Source organism: Parus major, chromosome 10 (assembly GCF_001522545.3).
Source record: "Parus major isolate Abel chromosome 10, Parus_major1.1, whole genome shotgun sequence".
NCBI lineage: Eukaryota > Metazoa > Chordata > Aves > Passeriformes > Paridae > Parus > Parus major.
This window is the reverse complement of record NC_031779.1, coordinates 18,168,977-18,193,034: the sequence shown is the minus strand read 5'-3', so window position 1 is coordinate 18,193,034 and position 24,058 is coordinate 18,168,977. Positions and strand designations below refer to the sequence as shown.

At 42.2% G+C, this 24,058-nt stretch overlaps 1 protein-coding gene across 7 annotated transcripts in view; it reads left to right on the top strand.

Annotated features, from left to right (window-relative positions):
• MEGF11 (multiple EGF like domains 11) overlaps positions 1 to 24,058 on the top strand; it is a 253,689-nt gene that overhangs the window by 86,149 nt on the left and 143,482 nt on the right. The window lies entirely within an intron of this gene.

Sequence of the window (24,058 nt, the reverse complement as noted above, 5' to 3'; positions counted from 1 at the left end):
AACTCTCTTAATTGGGAATGGTGAGTTTAAGTGGTTGGTTCATGCTGGAATGGAACAGGCAGCAGAAACATCCAAGTGTGATGTAACACAGGCCTGAGACATTATTGACATAACAGAAATAAGCTTGATAAATGGAGTCAATTTGTGCATCAAGCAAGTAAATAAAGCTGCATGGGGAGAGATGCTGTGAAATGAAACTGAATGGATGTTTTGTTTTGTGTTGGCTTCCTCCCTTTCTCCCAAATTGATTGGGATCTTAAGAAAGAAGCATGGTTAGCAGGCAAGAAGGTAACAAAAGGGATCTATAGAGGGAGGAGTTAGGAGGGAATGGGAGATAAATGTGCCTGAGGGTGAAGGGGATGGGAGGTAAATTTGCCTGAGGGTGAACACAACCAGAGGCTGAAGGCAGCAGGGAAGATTCCTGCATGGGTTCCGGGAGATTTGTCTGCAGCTCTGCTGAATATCCCTCAGTTCCAGCAGAAAAGGGAACAGGAAGGGAGCAGGGAGGAAGGACTTTAATCCAGAGGGGATGTGGATGCTCCTGCCCTGGGAGTATTCAAGGCCAGGTTGGACAGAGCCCTGAGTAACCTGGTGTGGGGATGGCAGCCCTGCCCATGGCAGGTGTTGGGATGAGATGATCAGTGAGCTCCCTCTGACTCAAACCACTCTGGGATTATATGATTCCAAGGATGGAAACAAAGGCCATACTATGGGGTTTGAAGTAACATTTTGGGATTACCTGGAATGTAGACAAGGGAAAAACTGGGCATCATGACATATTGAAAATCTGTCTTTAAAAATATTTTAAAAAAGAAAAATAATGCCATCAGTTGTGACATATTGTATAGATTCTCAGGAGCTCATTTAATGTTTTGATTATTCTTAGTACTAGATTTAGTTTAACCTACCAGTAAGTATTTGTACAGTGCATGTGCACTAACAGAAATTAAAAATAATAATAATAAAAAAAAAGATTATGACAATAAGGACATACATATGTAGACTATACATTTATACACATGTGCACTCACAGAGTAAAAAGCACTTCATTCTGTGTAAAAATGGCCAGCAAAGGATAAGATGTCAAAGTACAGAATGGTCTTGTGGACTAAAACTACCCAGTGACTCTTATTAAATTGCTCTAATCTTGCAAGTGGAGATAAAAGAAAAAGAAGGTTTTTCCTATATTGAATATTTAGCTTTTTAAAGTAATTAGGAATATTAAAGCACTGACAATGATTGAGATAGAAACATTATTCATAACTTTTATTTCCGCACTGGGCAGGGATCCAGTATATTTCATTTATGAGGTTTCAGCGGTGGAAAGAGAAGTGTTAGCCAATTCCTAAATTAAATATGCCCTGTTAACTTTTATAAATGATAGCCCAGGATTAGCTTCAAAATTTAAGCTTTCCTTTTATTAATATAATTAGTGTGTTTGCTGGCCTATAGTGCCCATTGTCTTGCATTCCTCTTGTTATGTTCTGGGTAACACATGTTCCTGTCCCAAGGTCTGATCCCACATGCTCTGCCCAGTGGAATGCCCCCAGGAGGAAAAGTCAGTTTTACTGCACCTGAGAGCTGCTCACCTTTGTGCTTGACACTAGAAATCTGGGACTCTTCATTGTTAGGAGACTTGGTTTAAATTCAGAAATTTGCAGGAACAGGTTTCAGCTGAATACAGCATGTTGTTACTCCCAGTATTTCCAAGAAAGGGGGAATCTGGAAGCTTTGTCTAACTGAGGTTAACCAGGTTTTTCTGATACATGATCCATGTGTTAAATCATATTTTACTGTTATCCAGTTACAATGTAGAAAACAATTTTCACTTCTGCTGGAATGTCACCTGTACCTACTTTATTTCTTTTCCCTCATGACTATTGGGTAACCAGTGGAGGCCACATGTTTGCAGTGACAAAGGCTGTTTGGGATGTTCCTGCAGGGTGTGCTCAGGAGAAACTGAGGCTGATGGTGAATGGTGCCATCCCAAACCCGTGGGGCTTGAGAACTTCCCAATTCATTGCTCAGGATCAGGGATTTGATGCAGACACAGGCATATTGCTTTTCATGTTGGCTGTTTGAAGTGCTTTCACTGGGAGAGGGATCGCCAGCCAAAACACTCCCTTTAAATTTAGCAAAGCTCCCAGGAGCTGGAATGGTTTCCTGAATGATCTCTGCTGAAAGCACCGCTGAGAAGTGGAGCCTCCCTGACACTGGGGGTCGTGTGTTGTCATTTACTCCAGGAAGATCTAAGGACCTTCATTCTTTCTGAGATACAATTTCAACACCCTGCAGACACAGCCATTATAACTTTCAAAATGTTATTTCTAACTTTCACTTGATTTGATGGGTGAAATTCAACCATAAGCAAAGCTCCAGCACAAGGTCCAAGGGTCACTTCAGAACCAGAAGTTAGATCCAAATATTCTTATTTTTTAGTGTGCCTATGCCTGGAGAGGGTCTGAATTCTGACACTGAGCCCCAGTTTCCCATGGAGAGGCAAAGTTCTGCTGTAAAATGCAGTTCCCCAGCGTTACCATTCTCCCTTGGCTAAAATATTCTCAATTAAATGTGTTGAATAGTTTCAGGTACTGCCTGTAGTCATGCAAATAATTTAATCATCTTGCTTACACTTGGTTTCATGCTTTCCTAGAACCCAGCCTGTAAGACAACAGTTACAAAACTTGCTTTTCAGTGCAGCTTTCCAGTGACTGATCATGGTACATGTTAGAGTTCATCTGTTGTCAAGGTTAGAATAACTTCAGATGAATTGCTAAACAATTATAAAAAACCCCAGTGCCATATTCAGCTCTGCATGTCTCTGTACCTGTGTTTTACTGCATGCTGTTGTACATCTGTCCATGCCCACAGGCCTAGCCTTGATTTCATGCTATAAAGCTGCAATATATTAAGGCTTGATTACCATAACAATAAAAAGAGAAGTAATGAGGTATTAACTAAAGAAGCTCTTGAGCAAAATGTTTTTAGCATTTTAATGATGCTAAAAATTAAAAGGAAAATATTTTTAAAAAAACCACTGCATATCTCTCCTTTCCCTTTTAACTTGTTTTATTGAATCATGCCTGTTTTGTCCATGCAACCTGGACTGTTGGTTTTTTAAATATAAAGCAAGATTGCAAATGCTCTGTATGAACTTACCTGCTCACCTTCCCAATTATTTCAAAGCAATTAACTTCAAACAGTGTGATATACCAGCTTGAAGTTCTGGGGGGGATATAATTGCCTGTTGGTGGTTACCTGGCCTCTTCTGGGTCTTGCTCACACCATCTGTATTTACAGGCCCTTAGGCCCCCATCCAGCAAAGAATTTAAGCTTATCCTTAAACAAGTGGGACTTTTCATCTGCTTTAAGTGTTTAGGTGGTTGTTGAGTTAGTCTTGAAGAAACAGCTAAAAAAACTTTGGTGAAATCTATCCTAAGGTCTCATTGAAATCATCAGGCCTGTGAGGAATAAGGTGGTCTTTCTTTCAAGATGTTACTCAGGTAATTTTATAGAAGACCATTTTGACTCTCAAGGGCATTATTGTGAGGAAGGCCACAGAAATCTTTCTGGTTAATAGGGGATTCTCAAAAAAGGGACAACAGGTAGGAAAAAGAAAGTTCAGGTTAAGAACCCTGAATTAAAAGTAAAAAATCTTCCAAAATTGTGTGTGCCAAGTTGAGAAATTTCCAAGTAAACAAGCACAGAGGTTGTAGTGAAAAAATAAAGCGGTTTTCAAAGTGTTTGATTTGTTAGTAGTTTTGAGAGAAAGCACAGTCCTTGCCCAAAGTGTAATTAAAGAGGTGTTGGCATAATAACACCAAACCATCTTTCTTGCTGTGTCACCTAGGGGAGAGAGATCATAGTGCTGCTGTCTGGCATAGCCTGATCCATAACGTGTACATATGGATAACATAGTTTTCCTTGGAAAGGATGTTTTGTACAAGATGTCATTAGGAACAAGAACCTATTTCATCTTTATCTCTTTGTCAAAAATAGCCAAGGTCATAACAACAGGCTGTTGTAACATCACAGCAAGATCACTTTTAAGGGTATAGCCCTGGAGCAGCTGGAGTGCCTCAGTCCTGAGACTCATGATGAATGGGAACAGCAGATCCTGTGCTAAATCTGAACGGGGTTGTTTGACAAGCCATGGAAAGCAACAGCAGAACTCTCAGGAGAAAAATGAAGTGTTTTAAAGTGAGGCTGTGGTGGTTTTCAGGCTTGATTTTGGCATTCATGCTCTCCAACTGCTTTGAACTATTTCTGAAGAGGAAATGAAGTTCAAAGGAAAGATCCCTGGTTCATGAATTCAAACAAAATTCATGTGGGAGGCTGAAGATCTGCCAGAATCATTAGCTGATTTTTCATTCTCAGATTTTTAGGATAGGATTGACCAGGAAATCACCAGAGTCCACCAGAGAGAGGCAAAGATGCAAGAGCACAGCTCTTCTAAGCTGTTAGTGGGCTGCTGCTTAAATCCAGAGCCTATGCCTGAGGGACACCTGTCCATGGCTCTTGTCTGGCATTTGTCACTGTGGGGTTTGTACCTCAGTGACTGCTGTATCCAAGTGCCAGATGAGGTCACAGAACCAGGTACCATGTTCCTGCTTCCACCACAGCCCAAGTGTTTCATTTGCCATTCCAGCTGCTGGGTTTAGAGGCAGTTTCTAAAGATCTGTTTGAAGCTGTTGAACTGCAATTGCGATCTAGTCTTAATTATTGCTTTAGCTGAAATGGGAGTTCATATCCATAGCATGTGGACTTCAAAGTTTTAACACACTTTTCATTTAAGCCAAGCTCAAATTACAGCTTAATTTTCATGTGATTTGCAGACTCAGTGACAACTGCATCATGCAAAGAGATGCAAATGTACAAAATCAAACTCCAGTGAGGCTCATACGAGGATCTTTCCATAGCAATTACAGAGTGGAATTGATTTCTGTCTCTCAGTTCTATCAATTTACTCTTCCTTAAACTTAAAAAACACCCATCTCCCTTCAATCACCGCTGAACTGGTGTAATCAGGTAAACAGCTTGTGTTTAATTTTTGCCTCTGCTGGATGTTGGGCCCACGCACCAGGGCTCAGGCCCTGGGTTTCATGTGTTCCTGGGCTCTGTGGCAGAAGCTCTTCCCAGGCCCAGCCCACGCAGGACAGCCTGTGACAGGGAATGAGATGTAAACACAAGCTGCTGTGCAGTGCCGTTGGTGGCACAGCAGCATGTCCTGCGTGTATTTTTACACAGATGATTTGGCTGCATTAAACCAGCCTAATCCATCACTTTTCATTCAGTGGGAATATTTTGTCTCTTGCTGAAGCTGTTGGTATCTGCCCAGTCGTTTGTGGCAGTTTCTCCTCACTTGGTGAGGGATGTGTATCCTGTATCCTCTCAGCTTCCATGAATTAACCACTTGGGAGGTGCTGCAAGCTTATGGAAAAGTACAGGAGTCATATGAGCCTGGGCTTCTCCAGCAGTAACGGGGCTGGGCAAAGGGCAAGGAAAAGGAAAAGTCCCAAGATTTGCTCTGGGAAGGAGCAGCTTTCTGTACTTCTGTGTGATTCAGTGGTGATGAATAGATCAGCTGCCAGTTGTTCTAAGTCTTGTACTAAAGTGAGTGAAAAATAGAAATTCAGCACCCTGTGTCCTTTTACTTTTCACCTTCATCTTCCCTGTCAGAGTCTGGGAGAGTTCTTCCTTCCCTAAATCAGCTGGTTGTGTCTAAGGCCAAGGTAGTGACAGATCATTTCCCCAGCACTCCCAGCCCTCCTCAGAGACTCCTTCTTTTGGATGATTTGAAGAGTCAATTGAGCTGACCTGACTTTGTCTGTTCCAGTCCCTGGAGTTCTGTCTTCCAACTCGTGCCTTGCTCTTAAGGCTTGATCCAGCCTTGTACTTCATACATATGAATAGTCCTTTTAAAGTCAGTAAGGAACAATCTTAACTTCTTTAAGTCAGATAAATGCTTAAGCCATTACCTGAATGGAAACTCATGAGGTGAGGTGGAAATCAGGTTGGTGAGGATCTCTTTTATAGGGGCCAATAGTTACCAAGTGTCATCCAGGAGGGCAAGGGCACGAACATTTCTTGGGTCTCACTGCTGACAAATGAGGGGTAAGAGGACAGGTAAGACCCAGTGACCTCCTGGGCACAGCCCCTGGTGAGCTATCCTTGAGCAGGATGGAAATTCTGTGTTCCATGGAACTGAACTGCAATTCTTTATGCTGGGTATCTCTGCAAAGTCAGTTTGAATGCAACACAGTTCCTGCTGAAAACCAAAAAGGGAAGCTGTGAGCAAATCTTATTGTGTAAAGCCTTACTGATTGCCTGTCAGTAGGGCAGTATGTCAGGGACTGGTGCTTCCAAATGGGAGTGAGAAAAGGCATTTAGGTTTTGGAGCAGACAGCTGGGTGTGAAGTTTTGGGAGCAGGCAGGGTTATCCAGGGAAGTTATGTCCCAGAGCATCCAACAGCATTGCTGAGGTGTTTGTAACAGAGCAACAGTCCCAAAGCACAGCCCCTCTGAACCTGGAGCACAACCGAGCTGTGTGGCTGCTCTCTGATCTGGGGAATGGCTTGCTGATTGACTAAAACTTTGAATTTTCAGGGTAACTTGCAGTAAATGAAACCATGGTTACAAACACTGAATGGGCTAAACACATTCCCGTGCAGGTTTGTGTGGTTATGCAAGAGGGAATTTGGCTCCCATAAATCTTTTCCTTGGCTGCCAAACTGGTGAGAGCAGAGCAGACTTCACAGAGAGGCAGCGTATGTGTGACGAGTTGTTAGTTTTATTAATTTGACTGAGGTTTTTCTCACTTTAGACAGAGTAATAGCTATAAAAGAAAGAACCTACTAAAATATCCTCTTTAATGAACTGAATTGCTAATGCTGAATTTCATTGCTGGAGCATCTTATAATAATGTGGCTTTAAATGTGCACTACACAAATGAACAGACTTTAGATCAATTTAAAAGTACTATTGGTATAATTTTATGGCCTGGTCACTAAGAGCTGTCACTCGGAGAAAAGAGCAAAATTTCCTTTTGCAAAGCGTAGGCAAAAATCTCAGCTGTGGACACCCACTCAAAAGTATTCCTGGGGCTTTTGCTTGCTAAAGAATACACACAAAAAAATTAGTGGTCCTTGAGAAAGCTTCTAAACCACTTTTCCCTGTGCTGGTGAAGGATTCCAAGGCATGCTTGGAGAGGGCAGAGCTCTGCTCACTGTCCAACACTAAGGAATAAGAAAATCCCTCAGGAGCTATTTCAGGTACCTGAAGCTTGAGAAGCCTCAGGCTTGTTCTGACATTTTCTGGGTTATGAATTACTGTCCCCAAAGACAAGAGCAGTAGGTTTTATCCACCTTCATGGCTTTTGGGATGTGTTGTGCAACTGGGAAAGGCCCTGCTGCTCCATCCCATGCTCTTAGATTTTTTTAAAAGCTGCTGCTTTTCTTCATTAAAATACTATTTTCTGGGCAGACCTTAAGGATTGAAATCAAAAAGAGAAACCAAAGGTTTCATTGAGAAATTAGACTTGAAATTTACCTCAGGCCTCCAGGAGCTGAAATTTGCTAAAAAGTGGCAGATATTCATCACACAATGTTAGACACCAGCCTGACTGTGTGTGGATACCCCAGAGCCAAGGCACAGCCAGTAAATCATTCCAAGAGCACCAGGGAGTGTGCCCAGGCATGGGAGGCAGGCACATGAACACACAGCTTTCCCTGCTACTCAGGGTTTCTTTGTTTAGGCTTAAATTTCAGGGTCTACATCCCAAGATACTAAAATACTTTATTTCAGGAAACAGCAGCTGGGTATATTTTAGCTTCTCTTTGGCTGCTGCACTGAGCAGTCCCCATCGTCCGTGTCCCCTCCCACTGACCTGGTGTTCAACGTGGGCAGTGTCTGCTCCAAGGGAAAGTGTTACATGCTGAGATTTGTCCTCAGGCTTCACTCTAATTTTGTGTGAACTTAGCTCAGCCTCCACAGGGCGGGAAGTCCTCATTTATCCTTGATTTTAGTAGGAGTTGAGTATATTTGTAGTCTGGATTGACTGGGCCCATGTTGGAGCCGAAAAGGGACGGCAGTGGTGGGCTGGGAAGAGCTCAGCCAGAGTTAATATCTGTGCTAAAGAGGAGGGAAGCTCTAATGTACAGCTGGCCTTGGTGTCTTGGGTGGGTTGCATTTAAAATACAGCCTGGAGGCAGCTCTGCTAACTTTAGAGATGTGTGATGATCGGATCTGCAGGAGACTACGCAGAAGTGATGTAACACGACAGTTTAAAGTGAGAGTGATAGCACCGAGCTCCTCCATCGCCTGATGGGGACATGGCAGCAGGATGGGTTATTCTGCTATTTATTGGTTTTAAAGTTCTTTCCATGTCAATAAAATATCTGTGTAGGAATAAGAGACTTCTTATAAGAGAATAAGAGACAATTTGCCTTTGTACAGGTGACACTGGAGTTTCTTAGCCTTAAAATCACTTGCTTTTCTGGTATTTGCTTATATTGTATTTCCTCTCCATGCAGGAGGAGGCCATGCTGATCTGAAATTACTCTGCATAAAATGAGAAAGTTTCAGGGAGTTTTCTTTGTTTTACCCAGTGTTTGTGCTATTGCGAATTTGATAGCAAGGTTCTGAAGTGAAATATTTTCACATTTTTCTCTGAGAAAACCTATTCTCCTGAATTACACTCACGAAAATCCCTCTTAAGACCCTCAAATAATACTCTGATACTTATTTGTAGTCCTTACAAAACCCTGAAAAAGTGTTTGCCATAGGAGCAGATACTTTGTGTCCCCAATGAAATGAGTGTTTGTTGACAGCTTGTCTGCCCTGGTGTTGGGGAGAGAAATAATGAGATAGCAGAGGACTTTAACAAGTGCAAATGTAGCTGTAAATGCAGGGCTGGCAGATCAGAGCCCTTGCAGGCCGCTCGCAGGTGAGCGTTTTGTTCTCGCTGCTAATCGAGCTCGGGCAGGGAGAGGAGCAGGCCTGCAGCTCTCCAGAAGGAAAAACATGGAAAATGAGGGAATGTGTCGTGACCTAAGGAAATAAATGAGCAGATGGTGTGCCAGCATCGTACCTGACACTCCAGAGGAGGTGGTTGTAGCATAACCACCGACTGCAAACAGAATTGTGAACAGAGCCCAAAGCCAAGAAAAGTAGGGGAAGGTGATATGCATGGAGGCATGGAACAAAAAAGCAGGGCAAAATAAAGACTGAGACATGACAGAGAAGGAATTTGGGGAAAAGCTGGTAAAATAATTGAGGTGAGAAAACAGGCAGAAGCAGGTGGGAATAGGAAAGGAGGTCAGTGTGAAGATAACTGACTTGAGACAATACATAGGTGAATTTGGATGTTTTACAAATGAACACTGTGATGCATGTCAGGAACCTACAATTTCAGCCTTGTGAGCAGACAGTTACTGGCTGATTTTACCAAGGGGAAATTACAGATTTTGTTAAAGTAAGAAAGTGAATTGGAAGGACTGAGGATAGGATGGTGATGGGAGATGCCCCAGGCAGGCTAATAAAGATTTTTCTGGTTCCAGCTGGAATAAAGTTATTTTTCTTCCTAGCTGCTGATCCAGTTCTGTGCTTTGGATTTAGGATGAGAACAATGTTGATCACACACTGATGTTTAGTTGTTGCTCCATGGTTCTCACCTCAAATTGAGGACTTTCCATTTTCCCCTGCTCTGCCAGGGAAGAGCTGCACAAGAAATCAGGAGTGACCATGGCCAGGAAAGCTGACGGGAGCTGGGCACAGGGATATTCCCTACCATGGAATGTTGTGCTCAGTAAATAAAATGGGAGGTGCCAGTTTCTGTCCTGGGATGGGCTGGGCATCCATCAATGGGTGGAGAAAAATTTTGTTGTGCAACAATTGTCTTTGATTTTATTCCTCTCTTTCTTCTTCTTCTTATTTCTCTTCCTCTTCTACTTCACTTTATGTTTTTTTTATTACTGTTCTTGTCTCAATCAGTGGGTTTTACCCTTTTCCAATGCTTGTCCCCATCCCACTGGTGAGCAGAGTGAGCAAAGGCTCTGTGGGACTTTGTTGCCATCTGAGCTTAAACCAGGACAAGAATCTGAACCAGGTGATATCCAGACAGAAGAAGGATTTAGAGACGAGGTGCTCAGGCTTAAGTGGCATTTGTCTTTTTTTGGTGCTGGCAAAGAAACCTGTTGAAGTGTTTATGAAGGGATGTAAACATGTTTTACAGCACAATGGCTCCAATAAACACTATGTAATGTTTAAACCCAATGTATTGAAGTGGGATGCTGGAAGTTATAGTGCATTCAACTGCCAAAAATGCCTTTTCTTGGCCTGGAAGAATCATGCAAGTAAAGAATGTGCAGTTTTCAATAGACAGGGTTTATTTTGTTACTGACAAAAGCAGAGGTGAAATACCAGGAGTTTTGCACATTAGGGAAAATTTATACAGTCAAAAGTTCAGTTGTATTTCTGTATTCATGAAAATACTTTACACCTTTAGTCTTGACCCTTCCTTACACCATTTGATTGCCTTAAATGTATCCTGTATAACAAGCACATCTTCCAGTCATTCCTTACAGCTCCAAAAGACCTGATTCAGTGGAGAGAAACTGCAGCATTTTATTTATTAAATATGGCTGTGTTAGCCCAGCAGAATATCAGGATATTTGGGAGTGAAAATAGGAGTTCTAAAGACCTCAATCTTGTCCAAGAAAGGCCAGTGAAGAACATTTGTCAGAGAAGCTGGGAAGAGACCCAAGTGTCACAGATATGGGTGTCACTGTCTTTATAATGGCAAGAACTCATGAAATATGATCAGTGACCTAAAAGAAGAGGAAAGTCAGAGAATAACAATGCACAATGAGTTTCTGGGTTGTGCAGGGGAATCAAAAAGGACCTACAGCTACACAGAGATTTCAGCTTAAACAACTACAGGGGGCAAAGGTGGAAGAGGGAAAGAAAGCATGTGAGAAAGTTTCCCACCCACAACTCCTTTGTAGCAGGAGGTTTTATCCACTTCCATGGCTTTAGGGTGTGTTGTGCAAGAAGGATTTAGGCCCCACCAGGAATAACAGTAAATGCCAGATAGAAATGACGTGTGTATTGTTACTGAGATTATTTTATATCAGGAATAGCTTTATGGGCATCAACCAGAAAAAAAGAGAGATAAAACACTCCTTCTTTGATCTTGGAGGGTGGTCATTCAACATGAAAAGTCTCTACTGTACATCATATTCATTTTCAGGAGCTTCTCTCCCCATCACACAGTGCCTGCTCATGTGAAGGCCAGAGGCTGCCAGGTTTTATAACCATGACCAGGATGCTTAAAAATATGTGCACCAAATTCAGGGTGGAGGGTGAAATTAGCCAGCAAAATTCAAATTTTAACAGAAGCAGCTAAAAAATGAAACAGCAGACGCTTGGGGTGGTTTGAGGTAAAGGTTTCACAACCTTCCTGCTGCCTGCTTAAATCTCACCTTTCTGAACCCTACATACAGAGCTGCAGTGTTCTAATTACACAGCTTTGTGAGTAAATCATAAAAATTGATTACAGAAGAGTTTTTAGCCAAGGCCCAGAATCTGATGCCCTCTCTGACTTATCTACATTGCAGTGATAATTTCTGAAATAAAGATCAAATCATGGAAACAAACTGCAGAAGGAAGCAGGATTGCAGAAAGATATGAGGATTCATATGGAAGGTCAAATTTTCCTTAGAGATTGCACACTTTGCTGCTGGGATGGGAGATAGAGAGACATAGCTGGAAGTATGAGGAATTCTTGGGAATCCAGAATAACCTTTGCTTCATCATTTACTTTAGCCTGTCTGTTAGTGCTTCCCAATGACATGGCATGTACTTCAGTTGGGATAGCAATAAGTAAATACATGCATTTCTGCAAATGTTGTCTCCTTCTTCTAGGATAAATTGCAGCCACTGGAATACCCCAGATTCCAGTTTAGGAATACCAGTAGAGTGTGGTACCTCTCCCTTGCAGGTTTTGTGGGGCTATGTGCCATAGGAGCTGCAGTACAAAACCCAGTGAATTTGTTTTCAACATCAGGTGAAGGATTCCTTCTGTAAGAGTTTATTCAGAAATCCTTTGGGAAGGAGGTGTTGTTACTTAGCCCATTCATGGAATCTGATGGTGGCAGCCCAGGTCTGTGTTTCTTGGGAACCACCCCTCCATGATATTGGTAAGAGTCTCACCACTCTTCATCCTCAGCTTCTGCTTCCAGGGCTCTTTGGAGTGCTCAGGTTCACAGCTCAGTGCTCAGTCAAATACAACAAGTGCCATTTAGCCACTAAAAACTCCTCTACTGTAAGGGTGATTAAAGACTGGAATAGGCTGCTCAAGGAGATTATGGAGCCTGTCCTTGGAGATATTCAAAATTCAACTTGATACAGTCCTTGACAACTTGGACTAGATGATCTCCAGGGGTCCTTTCTACCTCAGGTGTTCTACAATTTTATGATTCTATGAATTATTTTATTCCTGTAACTTTAGTGATCTCTGAATCAGAGCAGGAGGCTTAGTGAATTGCTGGATATGGTGGAAAACAGAATATCTAAGCAGCAGGTCAGAGCATTCTGAAAGCCCCTGGGAATCTCCTGTGTCTGAGAGCAGAACTCTATTATGGTGAGCCTGTCCAAAGAATTATGTGGTTATTCTCACTCCAAAATCCTGAAATGCCATGGAAATTCTTATGACAGGATGTATTTTCATCAGTAAATTCAACAGTACTAGAATTCCCTGTTCATATTCAGGAATTCAGGCTCTGTTCCCAACTCTGTTTCTGGACTGCTGCATCATTCTGGACATGTCCTTTCCCTCTGTATTTCATTTTCTGGTTTATGGAATGGTGAGCCTGACCACATTTGGGTGGAATACTGGAGTTTCTAGATGAAAACTTTTACAGAAGAAATAGATGTTTCTCCTCAAATGAGTGAGATCCTTTGTTATGTATTGTGTGGTGGATGCACGTGTTCTATCTGACAGCAAGAAATGATGTTAATTAATTACTCTGACGTGCAGTCATGATGTTGCAGTTGGTATCCGAGATGTCCAGATGTTGGGTTGTTCTTCCAGGATGCAACATGTTGGAATGCATTAGGAGGTGCATTTTTGCTCTGTGGATGACTATGACAAATTGAGGCACAGCCAAGCCGTTAAGTTGCTCCCAGGCATCTTTCACGCTTCATCCGTTCCATGAGTGATAGATGGTATTAAACCTCTCCCTGGTTTTTTTTGTGGGGAAAAAACACATTGTGGATAATGGAAAGGAAATCATCAGCGCTAGTATTTATCCCAAATTTGTTTTGTATCTGCAAGATCAATGTTTTTTTAATTCACTTTTCATTCTCTTTTGCTTCATTTGCTCTGTTGTTGTAAAGGACATGGTGCATCTCGGGATCACATTTGGAGCGCAGTTTTATTAATACAGAACTACACAAGTGGAATTGTTCTGGGTTCATAGAAATGATAACAGAAACTCAGCCACTGTCAGGTGTTTAAACTCAGTATTTAACATTTCTGAGTGCTTTCTTTATAGCAGGTACAGCTCCTGTCACCTGAAATTCCTTCTAGGCTGGTTAGAGAAGGAGACTTAGGTAAACTCCATGTGTGACCTTTGGGGATTGGATATCCCAGGAAGGGTCTGTTAACCCTGAGCAGCTGTGAAAGGGAGAACATGAACAGGAGGAATATTGGATATGGAGGAATGAAATTGCCTGGAATTCTCTGGGTTGGGCTGGTATTGCCATAACATTACGCTTTGTTAATTAAACTAAAATGTCCATCTTGATTCTGGTTCTCAGGATCTTTGCAAATGCCATTTCACCTGCATTTTGGAAATCCCAGTAATGGGACTGTGGCCAGTGCATTGCCAAACCAGGAGGCTGCTTCCCCTCCAAGTTACATGGTTCTTCTAATATTTTGTTTCTTAATGCAGATCAAAATCCAGATTCTCCTTTTTCTGTAAGTCTTTCACACATTAAAATCCATCAATAAGAGTAAAGCATGTTAAAGTAAAACAGAAATGATGGAGCAGGGTCCAGTCTTTATCAGTTCTGACTCTGTCAGTAGCAGTTTCCATAACATCTCCTATGCTTCTTGCACAACACAGACTTTCCCCATTCATTTACTGAAACTGAATAGTTTTTTAATAAAATAAGCAATGATCTGGTACATGGGACATGCAGCTTGTATAGGAAATTGAGGCTTTCATAACATCTAAGAAAGGCAAGTTAAAATTCTAGTAAATTAGGTTAAAAATCCTCATCTTCTTCATAATTGAGAATTTCTTCTTATACTTCCATTACAGTGGGATTCAGAAGAGGACCAGGTTTTGAAGTTTTCTATTTGGGATAAATCACATTTGTGACAAAATTCCTTTGTAGTGGAAGTCTGTCCACTGAGCAGTTACAGTGCTGCTCACCCCTCTGGGAGGAGAAGAGGTTCCTCTGCCACTTACATTGCAGTGAAGATCTCAGATCCAGCTCCTATCCCTCCTAAAGGCGATTTCAGGAGTTAATTGATCTGGTGTGAGCTCTCTGCACAGAAACTGAACTTTTCTTTCCCTGGACACCACATAAAAAATGTGTTCATCACCATTCCCAACTCCATGACTGATTAGCTTATATTTGCTTCTCTCAGTGTCTTCCTCTAGAGCCACATATTTTCCTGGTTTCAATACAGAAATGGAAATTAAATGTCAAACTAGGCTCTGATATTTCAAAAGAGGCAGACTTGAAAAACAGAAACATGACCAGAAGAAATATTTAAAATTTTATCACGGCCCAGTCCTCAGATATCCAGCAGCGGATCCGATCTGAGCAGGGGCTGTGTGTAATTGCATTTTAAGGAAGTGAACAGAGCAGCCTCAGTTGAAGGATTGTTTGGTTTACTGTAATTAGATAAATTAATCAGTACATTAACTTCTAATGCAGAGCACAGTTCTGAAATGAGTTGCAGATATTTGTTATTTTGTTAGGATTTAAAGAACAAACTCTTCCAGGGCAGGTCAGTGCTACAAAGCGACTAGAGCTCTGTGAGTGTGTAAGAGGTTTTACACTCCATAAAAATAAAGTATAGCACAGAGAAAGTTACAGTTGGGTTACTTGTTATTTTTAAGAGAAAGAAAGAGGTTTGTGCGAGTTAGTTATTGCACTTCAATCTGAGTTTGTAAGCATCAGCATGACTGGCTTGGCCCAGCCTACAGATAGTGAAACAATATTTCAAAGCCAGGAAGCAAAGGGCTTCCTCCCTGTCCTTTGCTTGCAGTGCTCCCACTGACATCACCTGTATGATCCATGAAACTGTTTTTCCATGTTCTGCATGAGGGACAACTTGTGAAACACCTGGGTGATGGTGCTGCCAGACTTTTCAAGGTCTAAAATCTCCTTGACCAGAGGACTTTTATACACAGCTCCCCTTTAACAAAGGGACACCTGACAGGTTATGGTAAACATAAACCAGCATATTAAATGAGGCTTTGTGCTGTCTCCTCACTCATCCACACTTTTATGTCAGGCTTTCAACACAGGGATTCTCTGGACGCACTAAAATGAATTTTGCTATAGTCGTTGAGTGCAGTCCTGTATCTTATTAAAAAGCTCACTCATAGTGAACAATGCCACATTCCTAAAACATGTTTGTCTGCTGTAAAGCAGGTACAGGTTTTTCCCTGTTGGAGAAATTGATATTGATATTGATATTGAGGCATCACCAGCCTAGAACACCCTGGTCTTGAGATGCTACTGCCTCAGCAGCCTGAAGTGATGATCCTTTGTGCTGGACCCAGACCTGAGGCTGTTTGTCCCCATGTCCCCCCTTTTGTCCCTTACCATTTCCCTCCTGTGTCATTTTGCTCTTGCTTTCTGCTTTTATCCATTCTTTTCCTGTGCTCCTCTCCCTTGTTGCCCTTAATTCCTCCTCATTGCTGGGTGGGAAGGGCTCAGATCCCCCTGCTCCCCCCAGCACTCAGAGCCCACAGGCTGGGCTGTGCCAGGGCCTCCTGAGCAGCAGCTCCACTCGGTGCCTCCTGATTGCCTTCTCCAGCAGGCAGGGAGTGAAGTGGGGTTCAAGGAGCTGCCTATGGCTTCACCCACAGTGAGATGTTGGAACTGAGCAAGGAAATGGCTCTCAAGCAGAGCAGTGGTAGGATTTTAGTGCCTTGAGTTCTCTGTTATTCCTTGGCTTCCCTAGATTGCTCTGGTGCTGCTTGGGTAGCCTGGCTAAGAGTCTACAACACCATTTTGTATCACAGAAAGATTCCTTTAATGTGTTTCAAAATGCCAGCCTGCCTTTCAGCCAAATACCAGCAATTCTGTGGGGTTACTGTCATTTAAGTGGAAGCTGCCAAGTGTGCCACTGATATCACATTGGGGTCTCCCTCTCACAAACAGAGACAGACAATCAGAAACACTTATTTAATGTAATTTGTGATTCTGTGAATTCAACGTATGCAGAAACTGCCAGGCTGCCACCCCAGGGGACTTGAGCAATGTAGTTCTGTATTTGAACTTTAAGTGGGGGGAGGAGAAGAGAGGAATAAAAAGAGACATACATAAAGGCTTATGAGACATTTTCTAAAATTTAGGAAATAAGAGTCTATAAAACACACTTTAGTTCTAGTAATGGGGATAGAATTGTTTCTGCAAAATCAGTGATTGCTGCTGAAAAACATCAGAGTCACCGTCTGAGCCTGCTCTCAGATGGCTTTTCAGTTCAGGTGTTCCTGCTCCAAATGTCTAATTAGAATGAACAGAGTCTCCATTTCTTCAGAAATTGAACCCAAACCAATCTCTGATGCTGGCAGGTTTGGAGAGCAGGTGGGCATGATTAGATTTCTGACTCTGACCAGACCCTGCACTGAGTCTCCTGGCACATGGCACCTACCGTGTCTTTTGTTTGCTTATGATCATTAAAAAGTAATTAGTGAAATTAAGGAGTTCTGACTGTAATACACTGTCTGTTTGAGAACAAGATAGATTTTGGTGAAGAATCTCAATTTAATTCCTGGCACAAGAGCTTGTGTTCCACGCCAGGGATCAAAACATGCATGGCCAGGTCCCTGTGTTTGTCTCTAGGTTTGAGCCTTGGGGAAGGAAGAGCCTGTGGCTTCTCAACCTACTTTGTGTAGCACTGCAAGGTGGGGGGCTGCTCCCTCTGCCCTTTCAGGACACAAACATTCCATAAATCACAGCCACTCTCAGGCACCTCTGACTATTGTGCAGCTGAGGGAGAGGCTGCAGCAGCCCAAGACCACCAGGGCATTCTTTGTGTGGGTCAGGGGTCCCAGGGAGCCTGGATGGCAGCAGCAGCATCTCTTGATAGAATTCCTTCCCTACCACCCTAACCAGATGCTGATCTCAGGCTGAAACCTCTGGAATTGTTGAGGGGCACTGCTTAAATTGCTGTTACAAGGTCATGTGTGATGTTTTGGCTGCACTCACCACCTTCACTTTAATCTGTGAGTCAGGTGCTAACACATTTGTGCATCCACTCTGTCAGAAATGACCATTGACCCCCACCCTCAACATATCCAGAGTGAGATCCTTACCTGTGGCTTGAGAGAGTGTGAATATGCAAATATTCTTTCTAGTTGTAGGGAGTTGAATTATTTGTATTCCACATAATTTTTTAATGCACCCTTTTGTTCAGCAATTAATATTTAACAGTCTCAAATAAAACTGTCAAACAATATGGTTTTCACAATACAGTTTTAAAATATCTACCAATCCTTCATTCTCTATTATAATAAAAGACTGGAATGGCTAATGTGAGTGGTGATTTAAGTTGGTTATGTTAGTACAAAGATGAGCTTTCATATTCCTCTTTATTTTATTCAGAAACATAAAATTATAGAATGATTCATGTTGGAAAGGACCTTAAAGACCACCCAGTTCCAACCCCTTGCCATGGGTCAGGATGCCATTCACTATCCCAGGTTTCTTCAAGCCCTGTCCAGCCTGGCCTTAAATATTTCCAGGGATGGGGCAGTCATGGCTTCTCTGGGTTCCTTATTTCCCACAGGGTGTTTTGTTTGTGGGTGCAAAAGAAAAGCAAGAAAATGTCAGTGCATGGGACTTTGGTGGTTGTCAGGTGTCCATCTGGTGACTTTTCTCTTCCACCAGTTCTAGTCTGCCTGGAAATCTATCTTAACTTAATTCTCTGGTTATAAGCAATTTGCAACTTGAGCAATAATTCTCATAACCTTTGCTACAGTTGTGTCCTTGATGTAATAGGGAAGGTAATGCATTAGTAGGCACATGCTGAGCTCGGGCTGTACCTGAGATTTAATGATATTTAACTCTGGCCCTAATTCCAGTTTACAAGCGATTACACGCTGTCCTCTGGGACATTGCTGCAAAGAATTTTCAAATAAGTTGCAAAATAGTGACGAATTAACTTGTAGTTGTGTCAAAATCAATTATCTTACATGACAGCTCGACTCCACTTTTCTGTTTGCTGCACTGCAGCATGCTAAACATCAGCCTAAGCATAAATATAAAGTCCTTGTATTCAGACTCTGGAGTAGATTGATCCTGTATTTCACGGGCATGCAAATCTCCCAGAGGCTCAGTAGAAATGTTTTGCTTACATTCACAAAATCAGAATATTCTTTCCTGCCATCCTTATAAACTGTTGCACCATGTAATCATATAAATTTGATATAATTTGATCATAATATTCTCATGGATGTTGTCCTGTGTTGATGGAACTTAAAAACCTCCTCTCAAGTTCAGTTCTGCCAAGGCAGTGCTACATAAAATCCCAAGGAGGTGCTTTCTGCAAACTCTTGCTGCAAGGGGTGGCTGTGCAGCCCTCAGGTGAGTGAGGGGATGTCCTGCTGTGGTGGGGCTGCCTTCACACTGCTGATGGGACCAGTCCCAGGCAGGGCAGGTAACTGGGGAAGTGAACACAGGATCTGTAGGGAAAATGTCAACAACCAGTCAGATCCATTCATCCCCCTCACCACACCTGGTAGAGTTTGGAGAGGGAATGGGAGCTGAAAGAATCCAGAGAGTCAAATCACTTTTTCTGTATGAGGAATTAAGAGTTAAATTTTTCATCCTGGAGAACCTGGTGTAATTCAGCTGCACCCACAGATCTGATTGGTCCCTTCTGTTTCTGAGACACTCACTCTTCACAGAGCTGGTGTTTCAAGTCCTAAACATTTAGGAAGGCAAAACTTCTCAGTTTGTAGCTGTACAGGTTTCATCACATGCTGTGTGCAAAGAGATGTTATCTGTGAAAGCGTAAACTCCTGTACAAAATCCTGTAATTAAATGATTATAAAAATGCACAGAGCCACTTTATCATGGTTTATGCACAAAAGACACTTAAGCTGACAGAGCAGCATTATTCTTTAGGGCTGTGATCAGCTTAAGAGAAATAAAAGACAGTAAAGATACATCAACATCTGTTTAGGTCAGAATCACTGTGGGAGAGGCTGCTGAAAGTTTGGAGTGGTGTAGTGCTGGAAATCTGTTTTGCAGGTTTAGCACTTGAGCTGGCTCCGTGTAGAGGCCTGTCAAATGTTACTACAGAGAGAAATACGTCGAGGACTTGTATCGCTTCCAAGCTTTAATTCCTCTGATATATTTTGGAGAACAAGTGTTACTGAAATAGTAGATATTCCTGCCAACAGATTACTGAAGCAGGAAAATACCATTTCAGATGTAGTATTGTAGGTAATGAAGATAGAATAAATGACCCGGCCGTAGAAAATAACATCAGTCATTTATGAATTGCACAGCTATAAAACAAACATCCAAAGCTAGGAAAATCCATTTGGAATGTGTTTTGGCTTGGAACACTCAGAAAAATTTGTGTGATGAATACCCCAAAGTTCAGGTTCTAAGAAAACTGTCAGGAATCAGCAACTTGAGAGGCAGAAACTTGTAGCTGGAGACATTAGAGCATATTTCACATTAGTTATCAAAAGGGAAGATAGTTGAAAAAAGTAGGGAGAGTACAGATAAGTAGTAAGGAATAGAAAGCAGAACTGAACAGCAGACAAAACTATTTTGACTTAGAAGTCAAAATACATTAGGGATAAAGTGAGATTTGCCAAAAGTTGAGCTATGCTTATTAACAAAAAAAGCAGCTCTGTGAGTAAAAAGAGACAAGAAAAGGATGAGTGAGTCCTGCTTTAGGGGAAATGGAGTAGGATGGTGGTGTCACCAAAACCAGACAGATGTTTCTGCAGATTTCTGCAAGGATGATGAATGTGGGGTCAGGAAGGGGATGAGTGAAGGGGAAAGAAACAGCCACAACTGAGGCAGGAGCCTGATCTGAAGCCATTCATGTGCTCCTGGAAGAGAAGAGAATGCTCTGAAACAGCAGCACAGGAAATGTGACCTGCTAGCAAGGAGTGATGAGTGAATCCTGCCAAGGTGAAAGGGGCACTTGTCAGAGCCCAGAATGTGCTGAGCAGGTTCTTGCAGGTGTTGCATGTGGAGAGGGTTAATATTTCATACAAAGTGCTTATTTGAAGGTGCTCAAGGTTGGGATTTAGCAGAGTGAGGCAGCAGTACACATAAACTACACACAAATCACACTCAGCAGAATGTAATCACAGTTACACAGCTGAATCACAACCCAAACACACGTTTCACTTCTGCTCTCTGTAAATGTCTTCACCATCCTGACACTGTGTCCCAGGTGCTGGGAAGGACCTGGTGGGTTGAAACCCACTCAAGCCCACTGCTCCCTTCAAACTATCTTCTTTATCCATGTTTTATGTTCCACGTTGGCCTGAGCCAGGTTTACACTCCCCATGCTGGTCTGGAGAACTCAATAAAGAAAGACACATATTTATTCTTTGGTCACAGTCTTGTGTAGCTGAAGAAAATAAAACAGAGTTGCTACATTTAACAGAGTGGGGAAATAAGGTAAGAAGCTAGAAAGCTGTTTTTCCAGTCCCAATAATATAAACATCATCGAATACATTTTGAAGGAACTAAGAGAATCAGTTGCCTAGAAGTAAATGAAAAGTGGATTTAAAAAGAACATATATTTATCTAAGGTAGATAGTACAAAAGGCAGCTAATAGCTTTCTTTGATAACATAACCAATTTCCCAGGCAAAGGAAACAGTGCAAAATGCTTTGTAAACATAAACAAGTGGAGGCAAATTGCTGGCTGATGGGTTCCCTGTAAACGTTGCCTTGCCAGGAATTCTGTAGCTTGTGGGAAGTAAGGAAAAAACTGCTGTGTGAAAATACCAGCATGAAGCAGGTAACACTCACTGGGAATGCACACAGTGTGTGTGCTGCATCAGAGCTGTCTCCTCCTTGCCAAGTTGGAGCTCCATGTCCAGGCTGAGGTTTCCATCCCTCCACCCCAGGCACTGAGTGCTCTCTCCACTGCCCAGCTTGGCTGCTCTGGGGTTCATGAGCTGCACGTGTCTGGCTGGGAGCTCAGGGGCAGGGCAGAGGTGCTGCTGGGGGGATGTGTGTATTTAACTGTGGAGAGCAGGACAGAGCCTTAGTCTTCCTAAGAGGATGTTGCAGAAGTTTGAAATGTGCCATTGGCACAGAATTTGTGAAAGAACATTTGTTTCCTGATGAAAGCCCCTATTTAGGAGTTCCCAGTTACTTTTTAACCATTAACTGGGGCGCAGAGTTGACCTCTCTGGGCGGTTTGAGAGCCTGCAGCTCACAGCCAGGAGGGCTCATTGTGAAACTTCTTCCCATGAATGTAAAGATTGTTTTCCTACTCGGTGCATCCGATTCCTCATCTTGTTGACAGTTCCCCAGTTGTCCTCCTGATAGGCCTCCCTGTCAGACAACATTTCAGCTTAAAGTCCTCTCCCATTGGTCCCTGGATATTGGATAAAGCAGTTTTCAGCTGATGCAGGTAGAGAACACTCTTTTATTAAAGAAGGAATTTATCTTTTTTTTAAAACTCAATTTGGCTATTAGCCTTATAAAGCATCTTATTATTATTTATAGCTGGTGGCAGTGGGAGGGATGCCCCAGCAAGATAACAACAGGCTTGTGACAACCATTTAGGTATTTGGAGTGACCCCACAGAAGTGTCTGGCTGCTCTAATCCTGATGTAAATACCTGACCAAAAGAATAAATTCCCATAAACTTGTAAGGATCCTGGGATCCTGAAATGTGGCATGATACACCTGTAGACACCAAATTGGAGCATGGAATGGAACCAAATGGAATCTCTGCCATCAGAGTTCATATCTGATGAATGAATCTGAATTCAACACTCTTCTGATTTCCAGGCACTTCCCATCATTCTCCTTTGGTATTTTTTACCTTGGAGAGAGTCTGAGCATTTCCTCCACTGAACTCCCTTTGCTGACTCCATTTTTCACTCCTATTTAATAAACATCAGTAAAGGGATTACTTAACATACTGCTTTAAAGAAAGGGTGACATTCTAGTCCTGGTGGGCAAAGGGAGTTTTGGAATTGACTTCAGTGGGATTCGGATTTTATGCACAATATTCATTTCCTTTTTCAGGAATACTCACGTCTGCTCTAATGTAAATAAATATTACCATGGAAAGTTATCCAACTGCAATTACTTTTTGCATTACATCCTAAATATCTACTTGTACATGACATTTACTAAAGAAAAACACTTGCAAATTACATGTTTGATTAACATTACATCTTTCCCAGTTTAAAAAGGGTATGGTAATTGAAAGCTGCATTACTTAGAAACCATGAACTTTATTTGAGCTCTTCTCTATAACTGCAAATCTTCCCTTTTTTATTGAATATTTCACTGAACATTTATAATAGGTGGAAGGAAAGTCCTGTTAAAGCAAACATCCCAGAACATGAAGGTAATGAACAGTTCCTGCTTTGTCACTGAACAAACAAAGGTGCACATCAAAGGAGACTTGGGTACAACAAGGGCTCAGATTTTGTACCACCGGTCCCTTCCACAACCTCCCTTGGCTCTCTGTGTCTCTGAGAGCCCCCCAGCCCCACTGGGAGAAGTTCCCACCTCTGCTGGGAGTGCACATTTTGGCGCCTGCCCAGTGTGAAAACAGACGTTGCCTTTGAGAACAAGCACACTTGAAAAGAGGTGATGACAAAATTCTCTGCTTGCAAGATTCTTCCCAATCAGAACAATGTCCGGTTATTCCTGCAAAATGCCATTTGGAATGTTGGTATTCCAGCCCTGCTGTCCAGGTCCCACACTGGTGGTGTTGCAGGGAGTTCAGCAGCGTGCTGCTGGCCCCCTCCCAGAGTCAGGGGTGGTTTCTCTCAGTGCTGCTGGATGAACTCCTCTGTGTGAGGCTGAAAGGAGATGTCACATGTGGTGCATTTTGCATTAGAAACGAGCTCCTCAGTTTGGGGAGTGAATATTCTGAGACTGTAGCAGTGTTCCTGGGGGAATTTATTTGTGCTGTTTCCAACTTCTGTAGCAGCTCTAAGCCCAAAGTTGGTCAGACAGTTCCAGTGCAATTCCTGCTTGTCTTGCTGGGAATGTCAGGTCCTTGGGCTGTTGGGAAGCAGAGCTGATGACTCTTAGGGGAACAGGGTTAGTGGGAAAATGAATATGAAGAACACTGGCTCTAAGCCTAAATAAATTTTACCTGTGCTCTTTTGTTGCCTTTATGATGCATGTATGATATAAATTCTCAAAATCTATTTTTATGCTATTGCCAGCAGCCTACAAGTCGAGTAAGTAAGAATTATGGCTGTCATAATGGCATCACTTATGAGGAAATAAAGGAAAAGACAAACATGTGCATACAGTACTTAGAAATCTATTATAAACTGTGCTCTATGCTTTGCTACAACATTGTTAATTTAATCTCCATTGCAGTGTACAGTTGATACAGTAAAGAAAATTTACTGTGCATAGAACTTGAGACCCGATTAACTCATCTAAATATCTGAGTAAATTCCTGTGTGTGTGTGTGTGTGTGTGTATAGAAACCTCCAGGAGCTTTGGGATGTGTGATGGTCTTGCAGGGATGAAATCAGTTGGCTGCTAATTTGAAAATGCTGTTCATCTCTAATTGCAGCTGGTGTTTAGAGATGTTCTTCCCCAGAGGGTGAGGCAGGGCCACA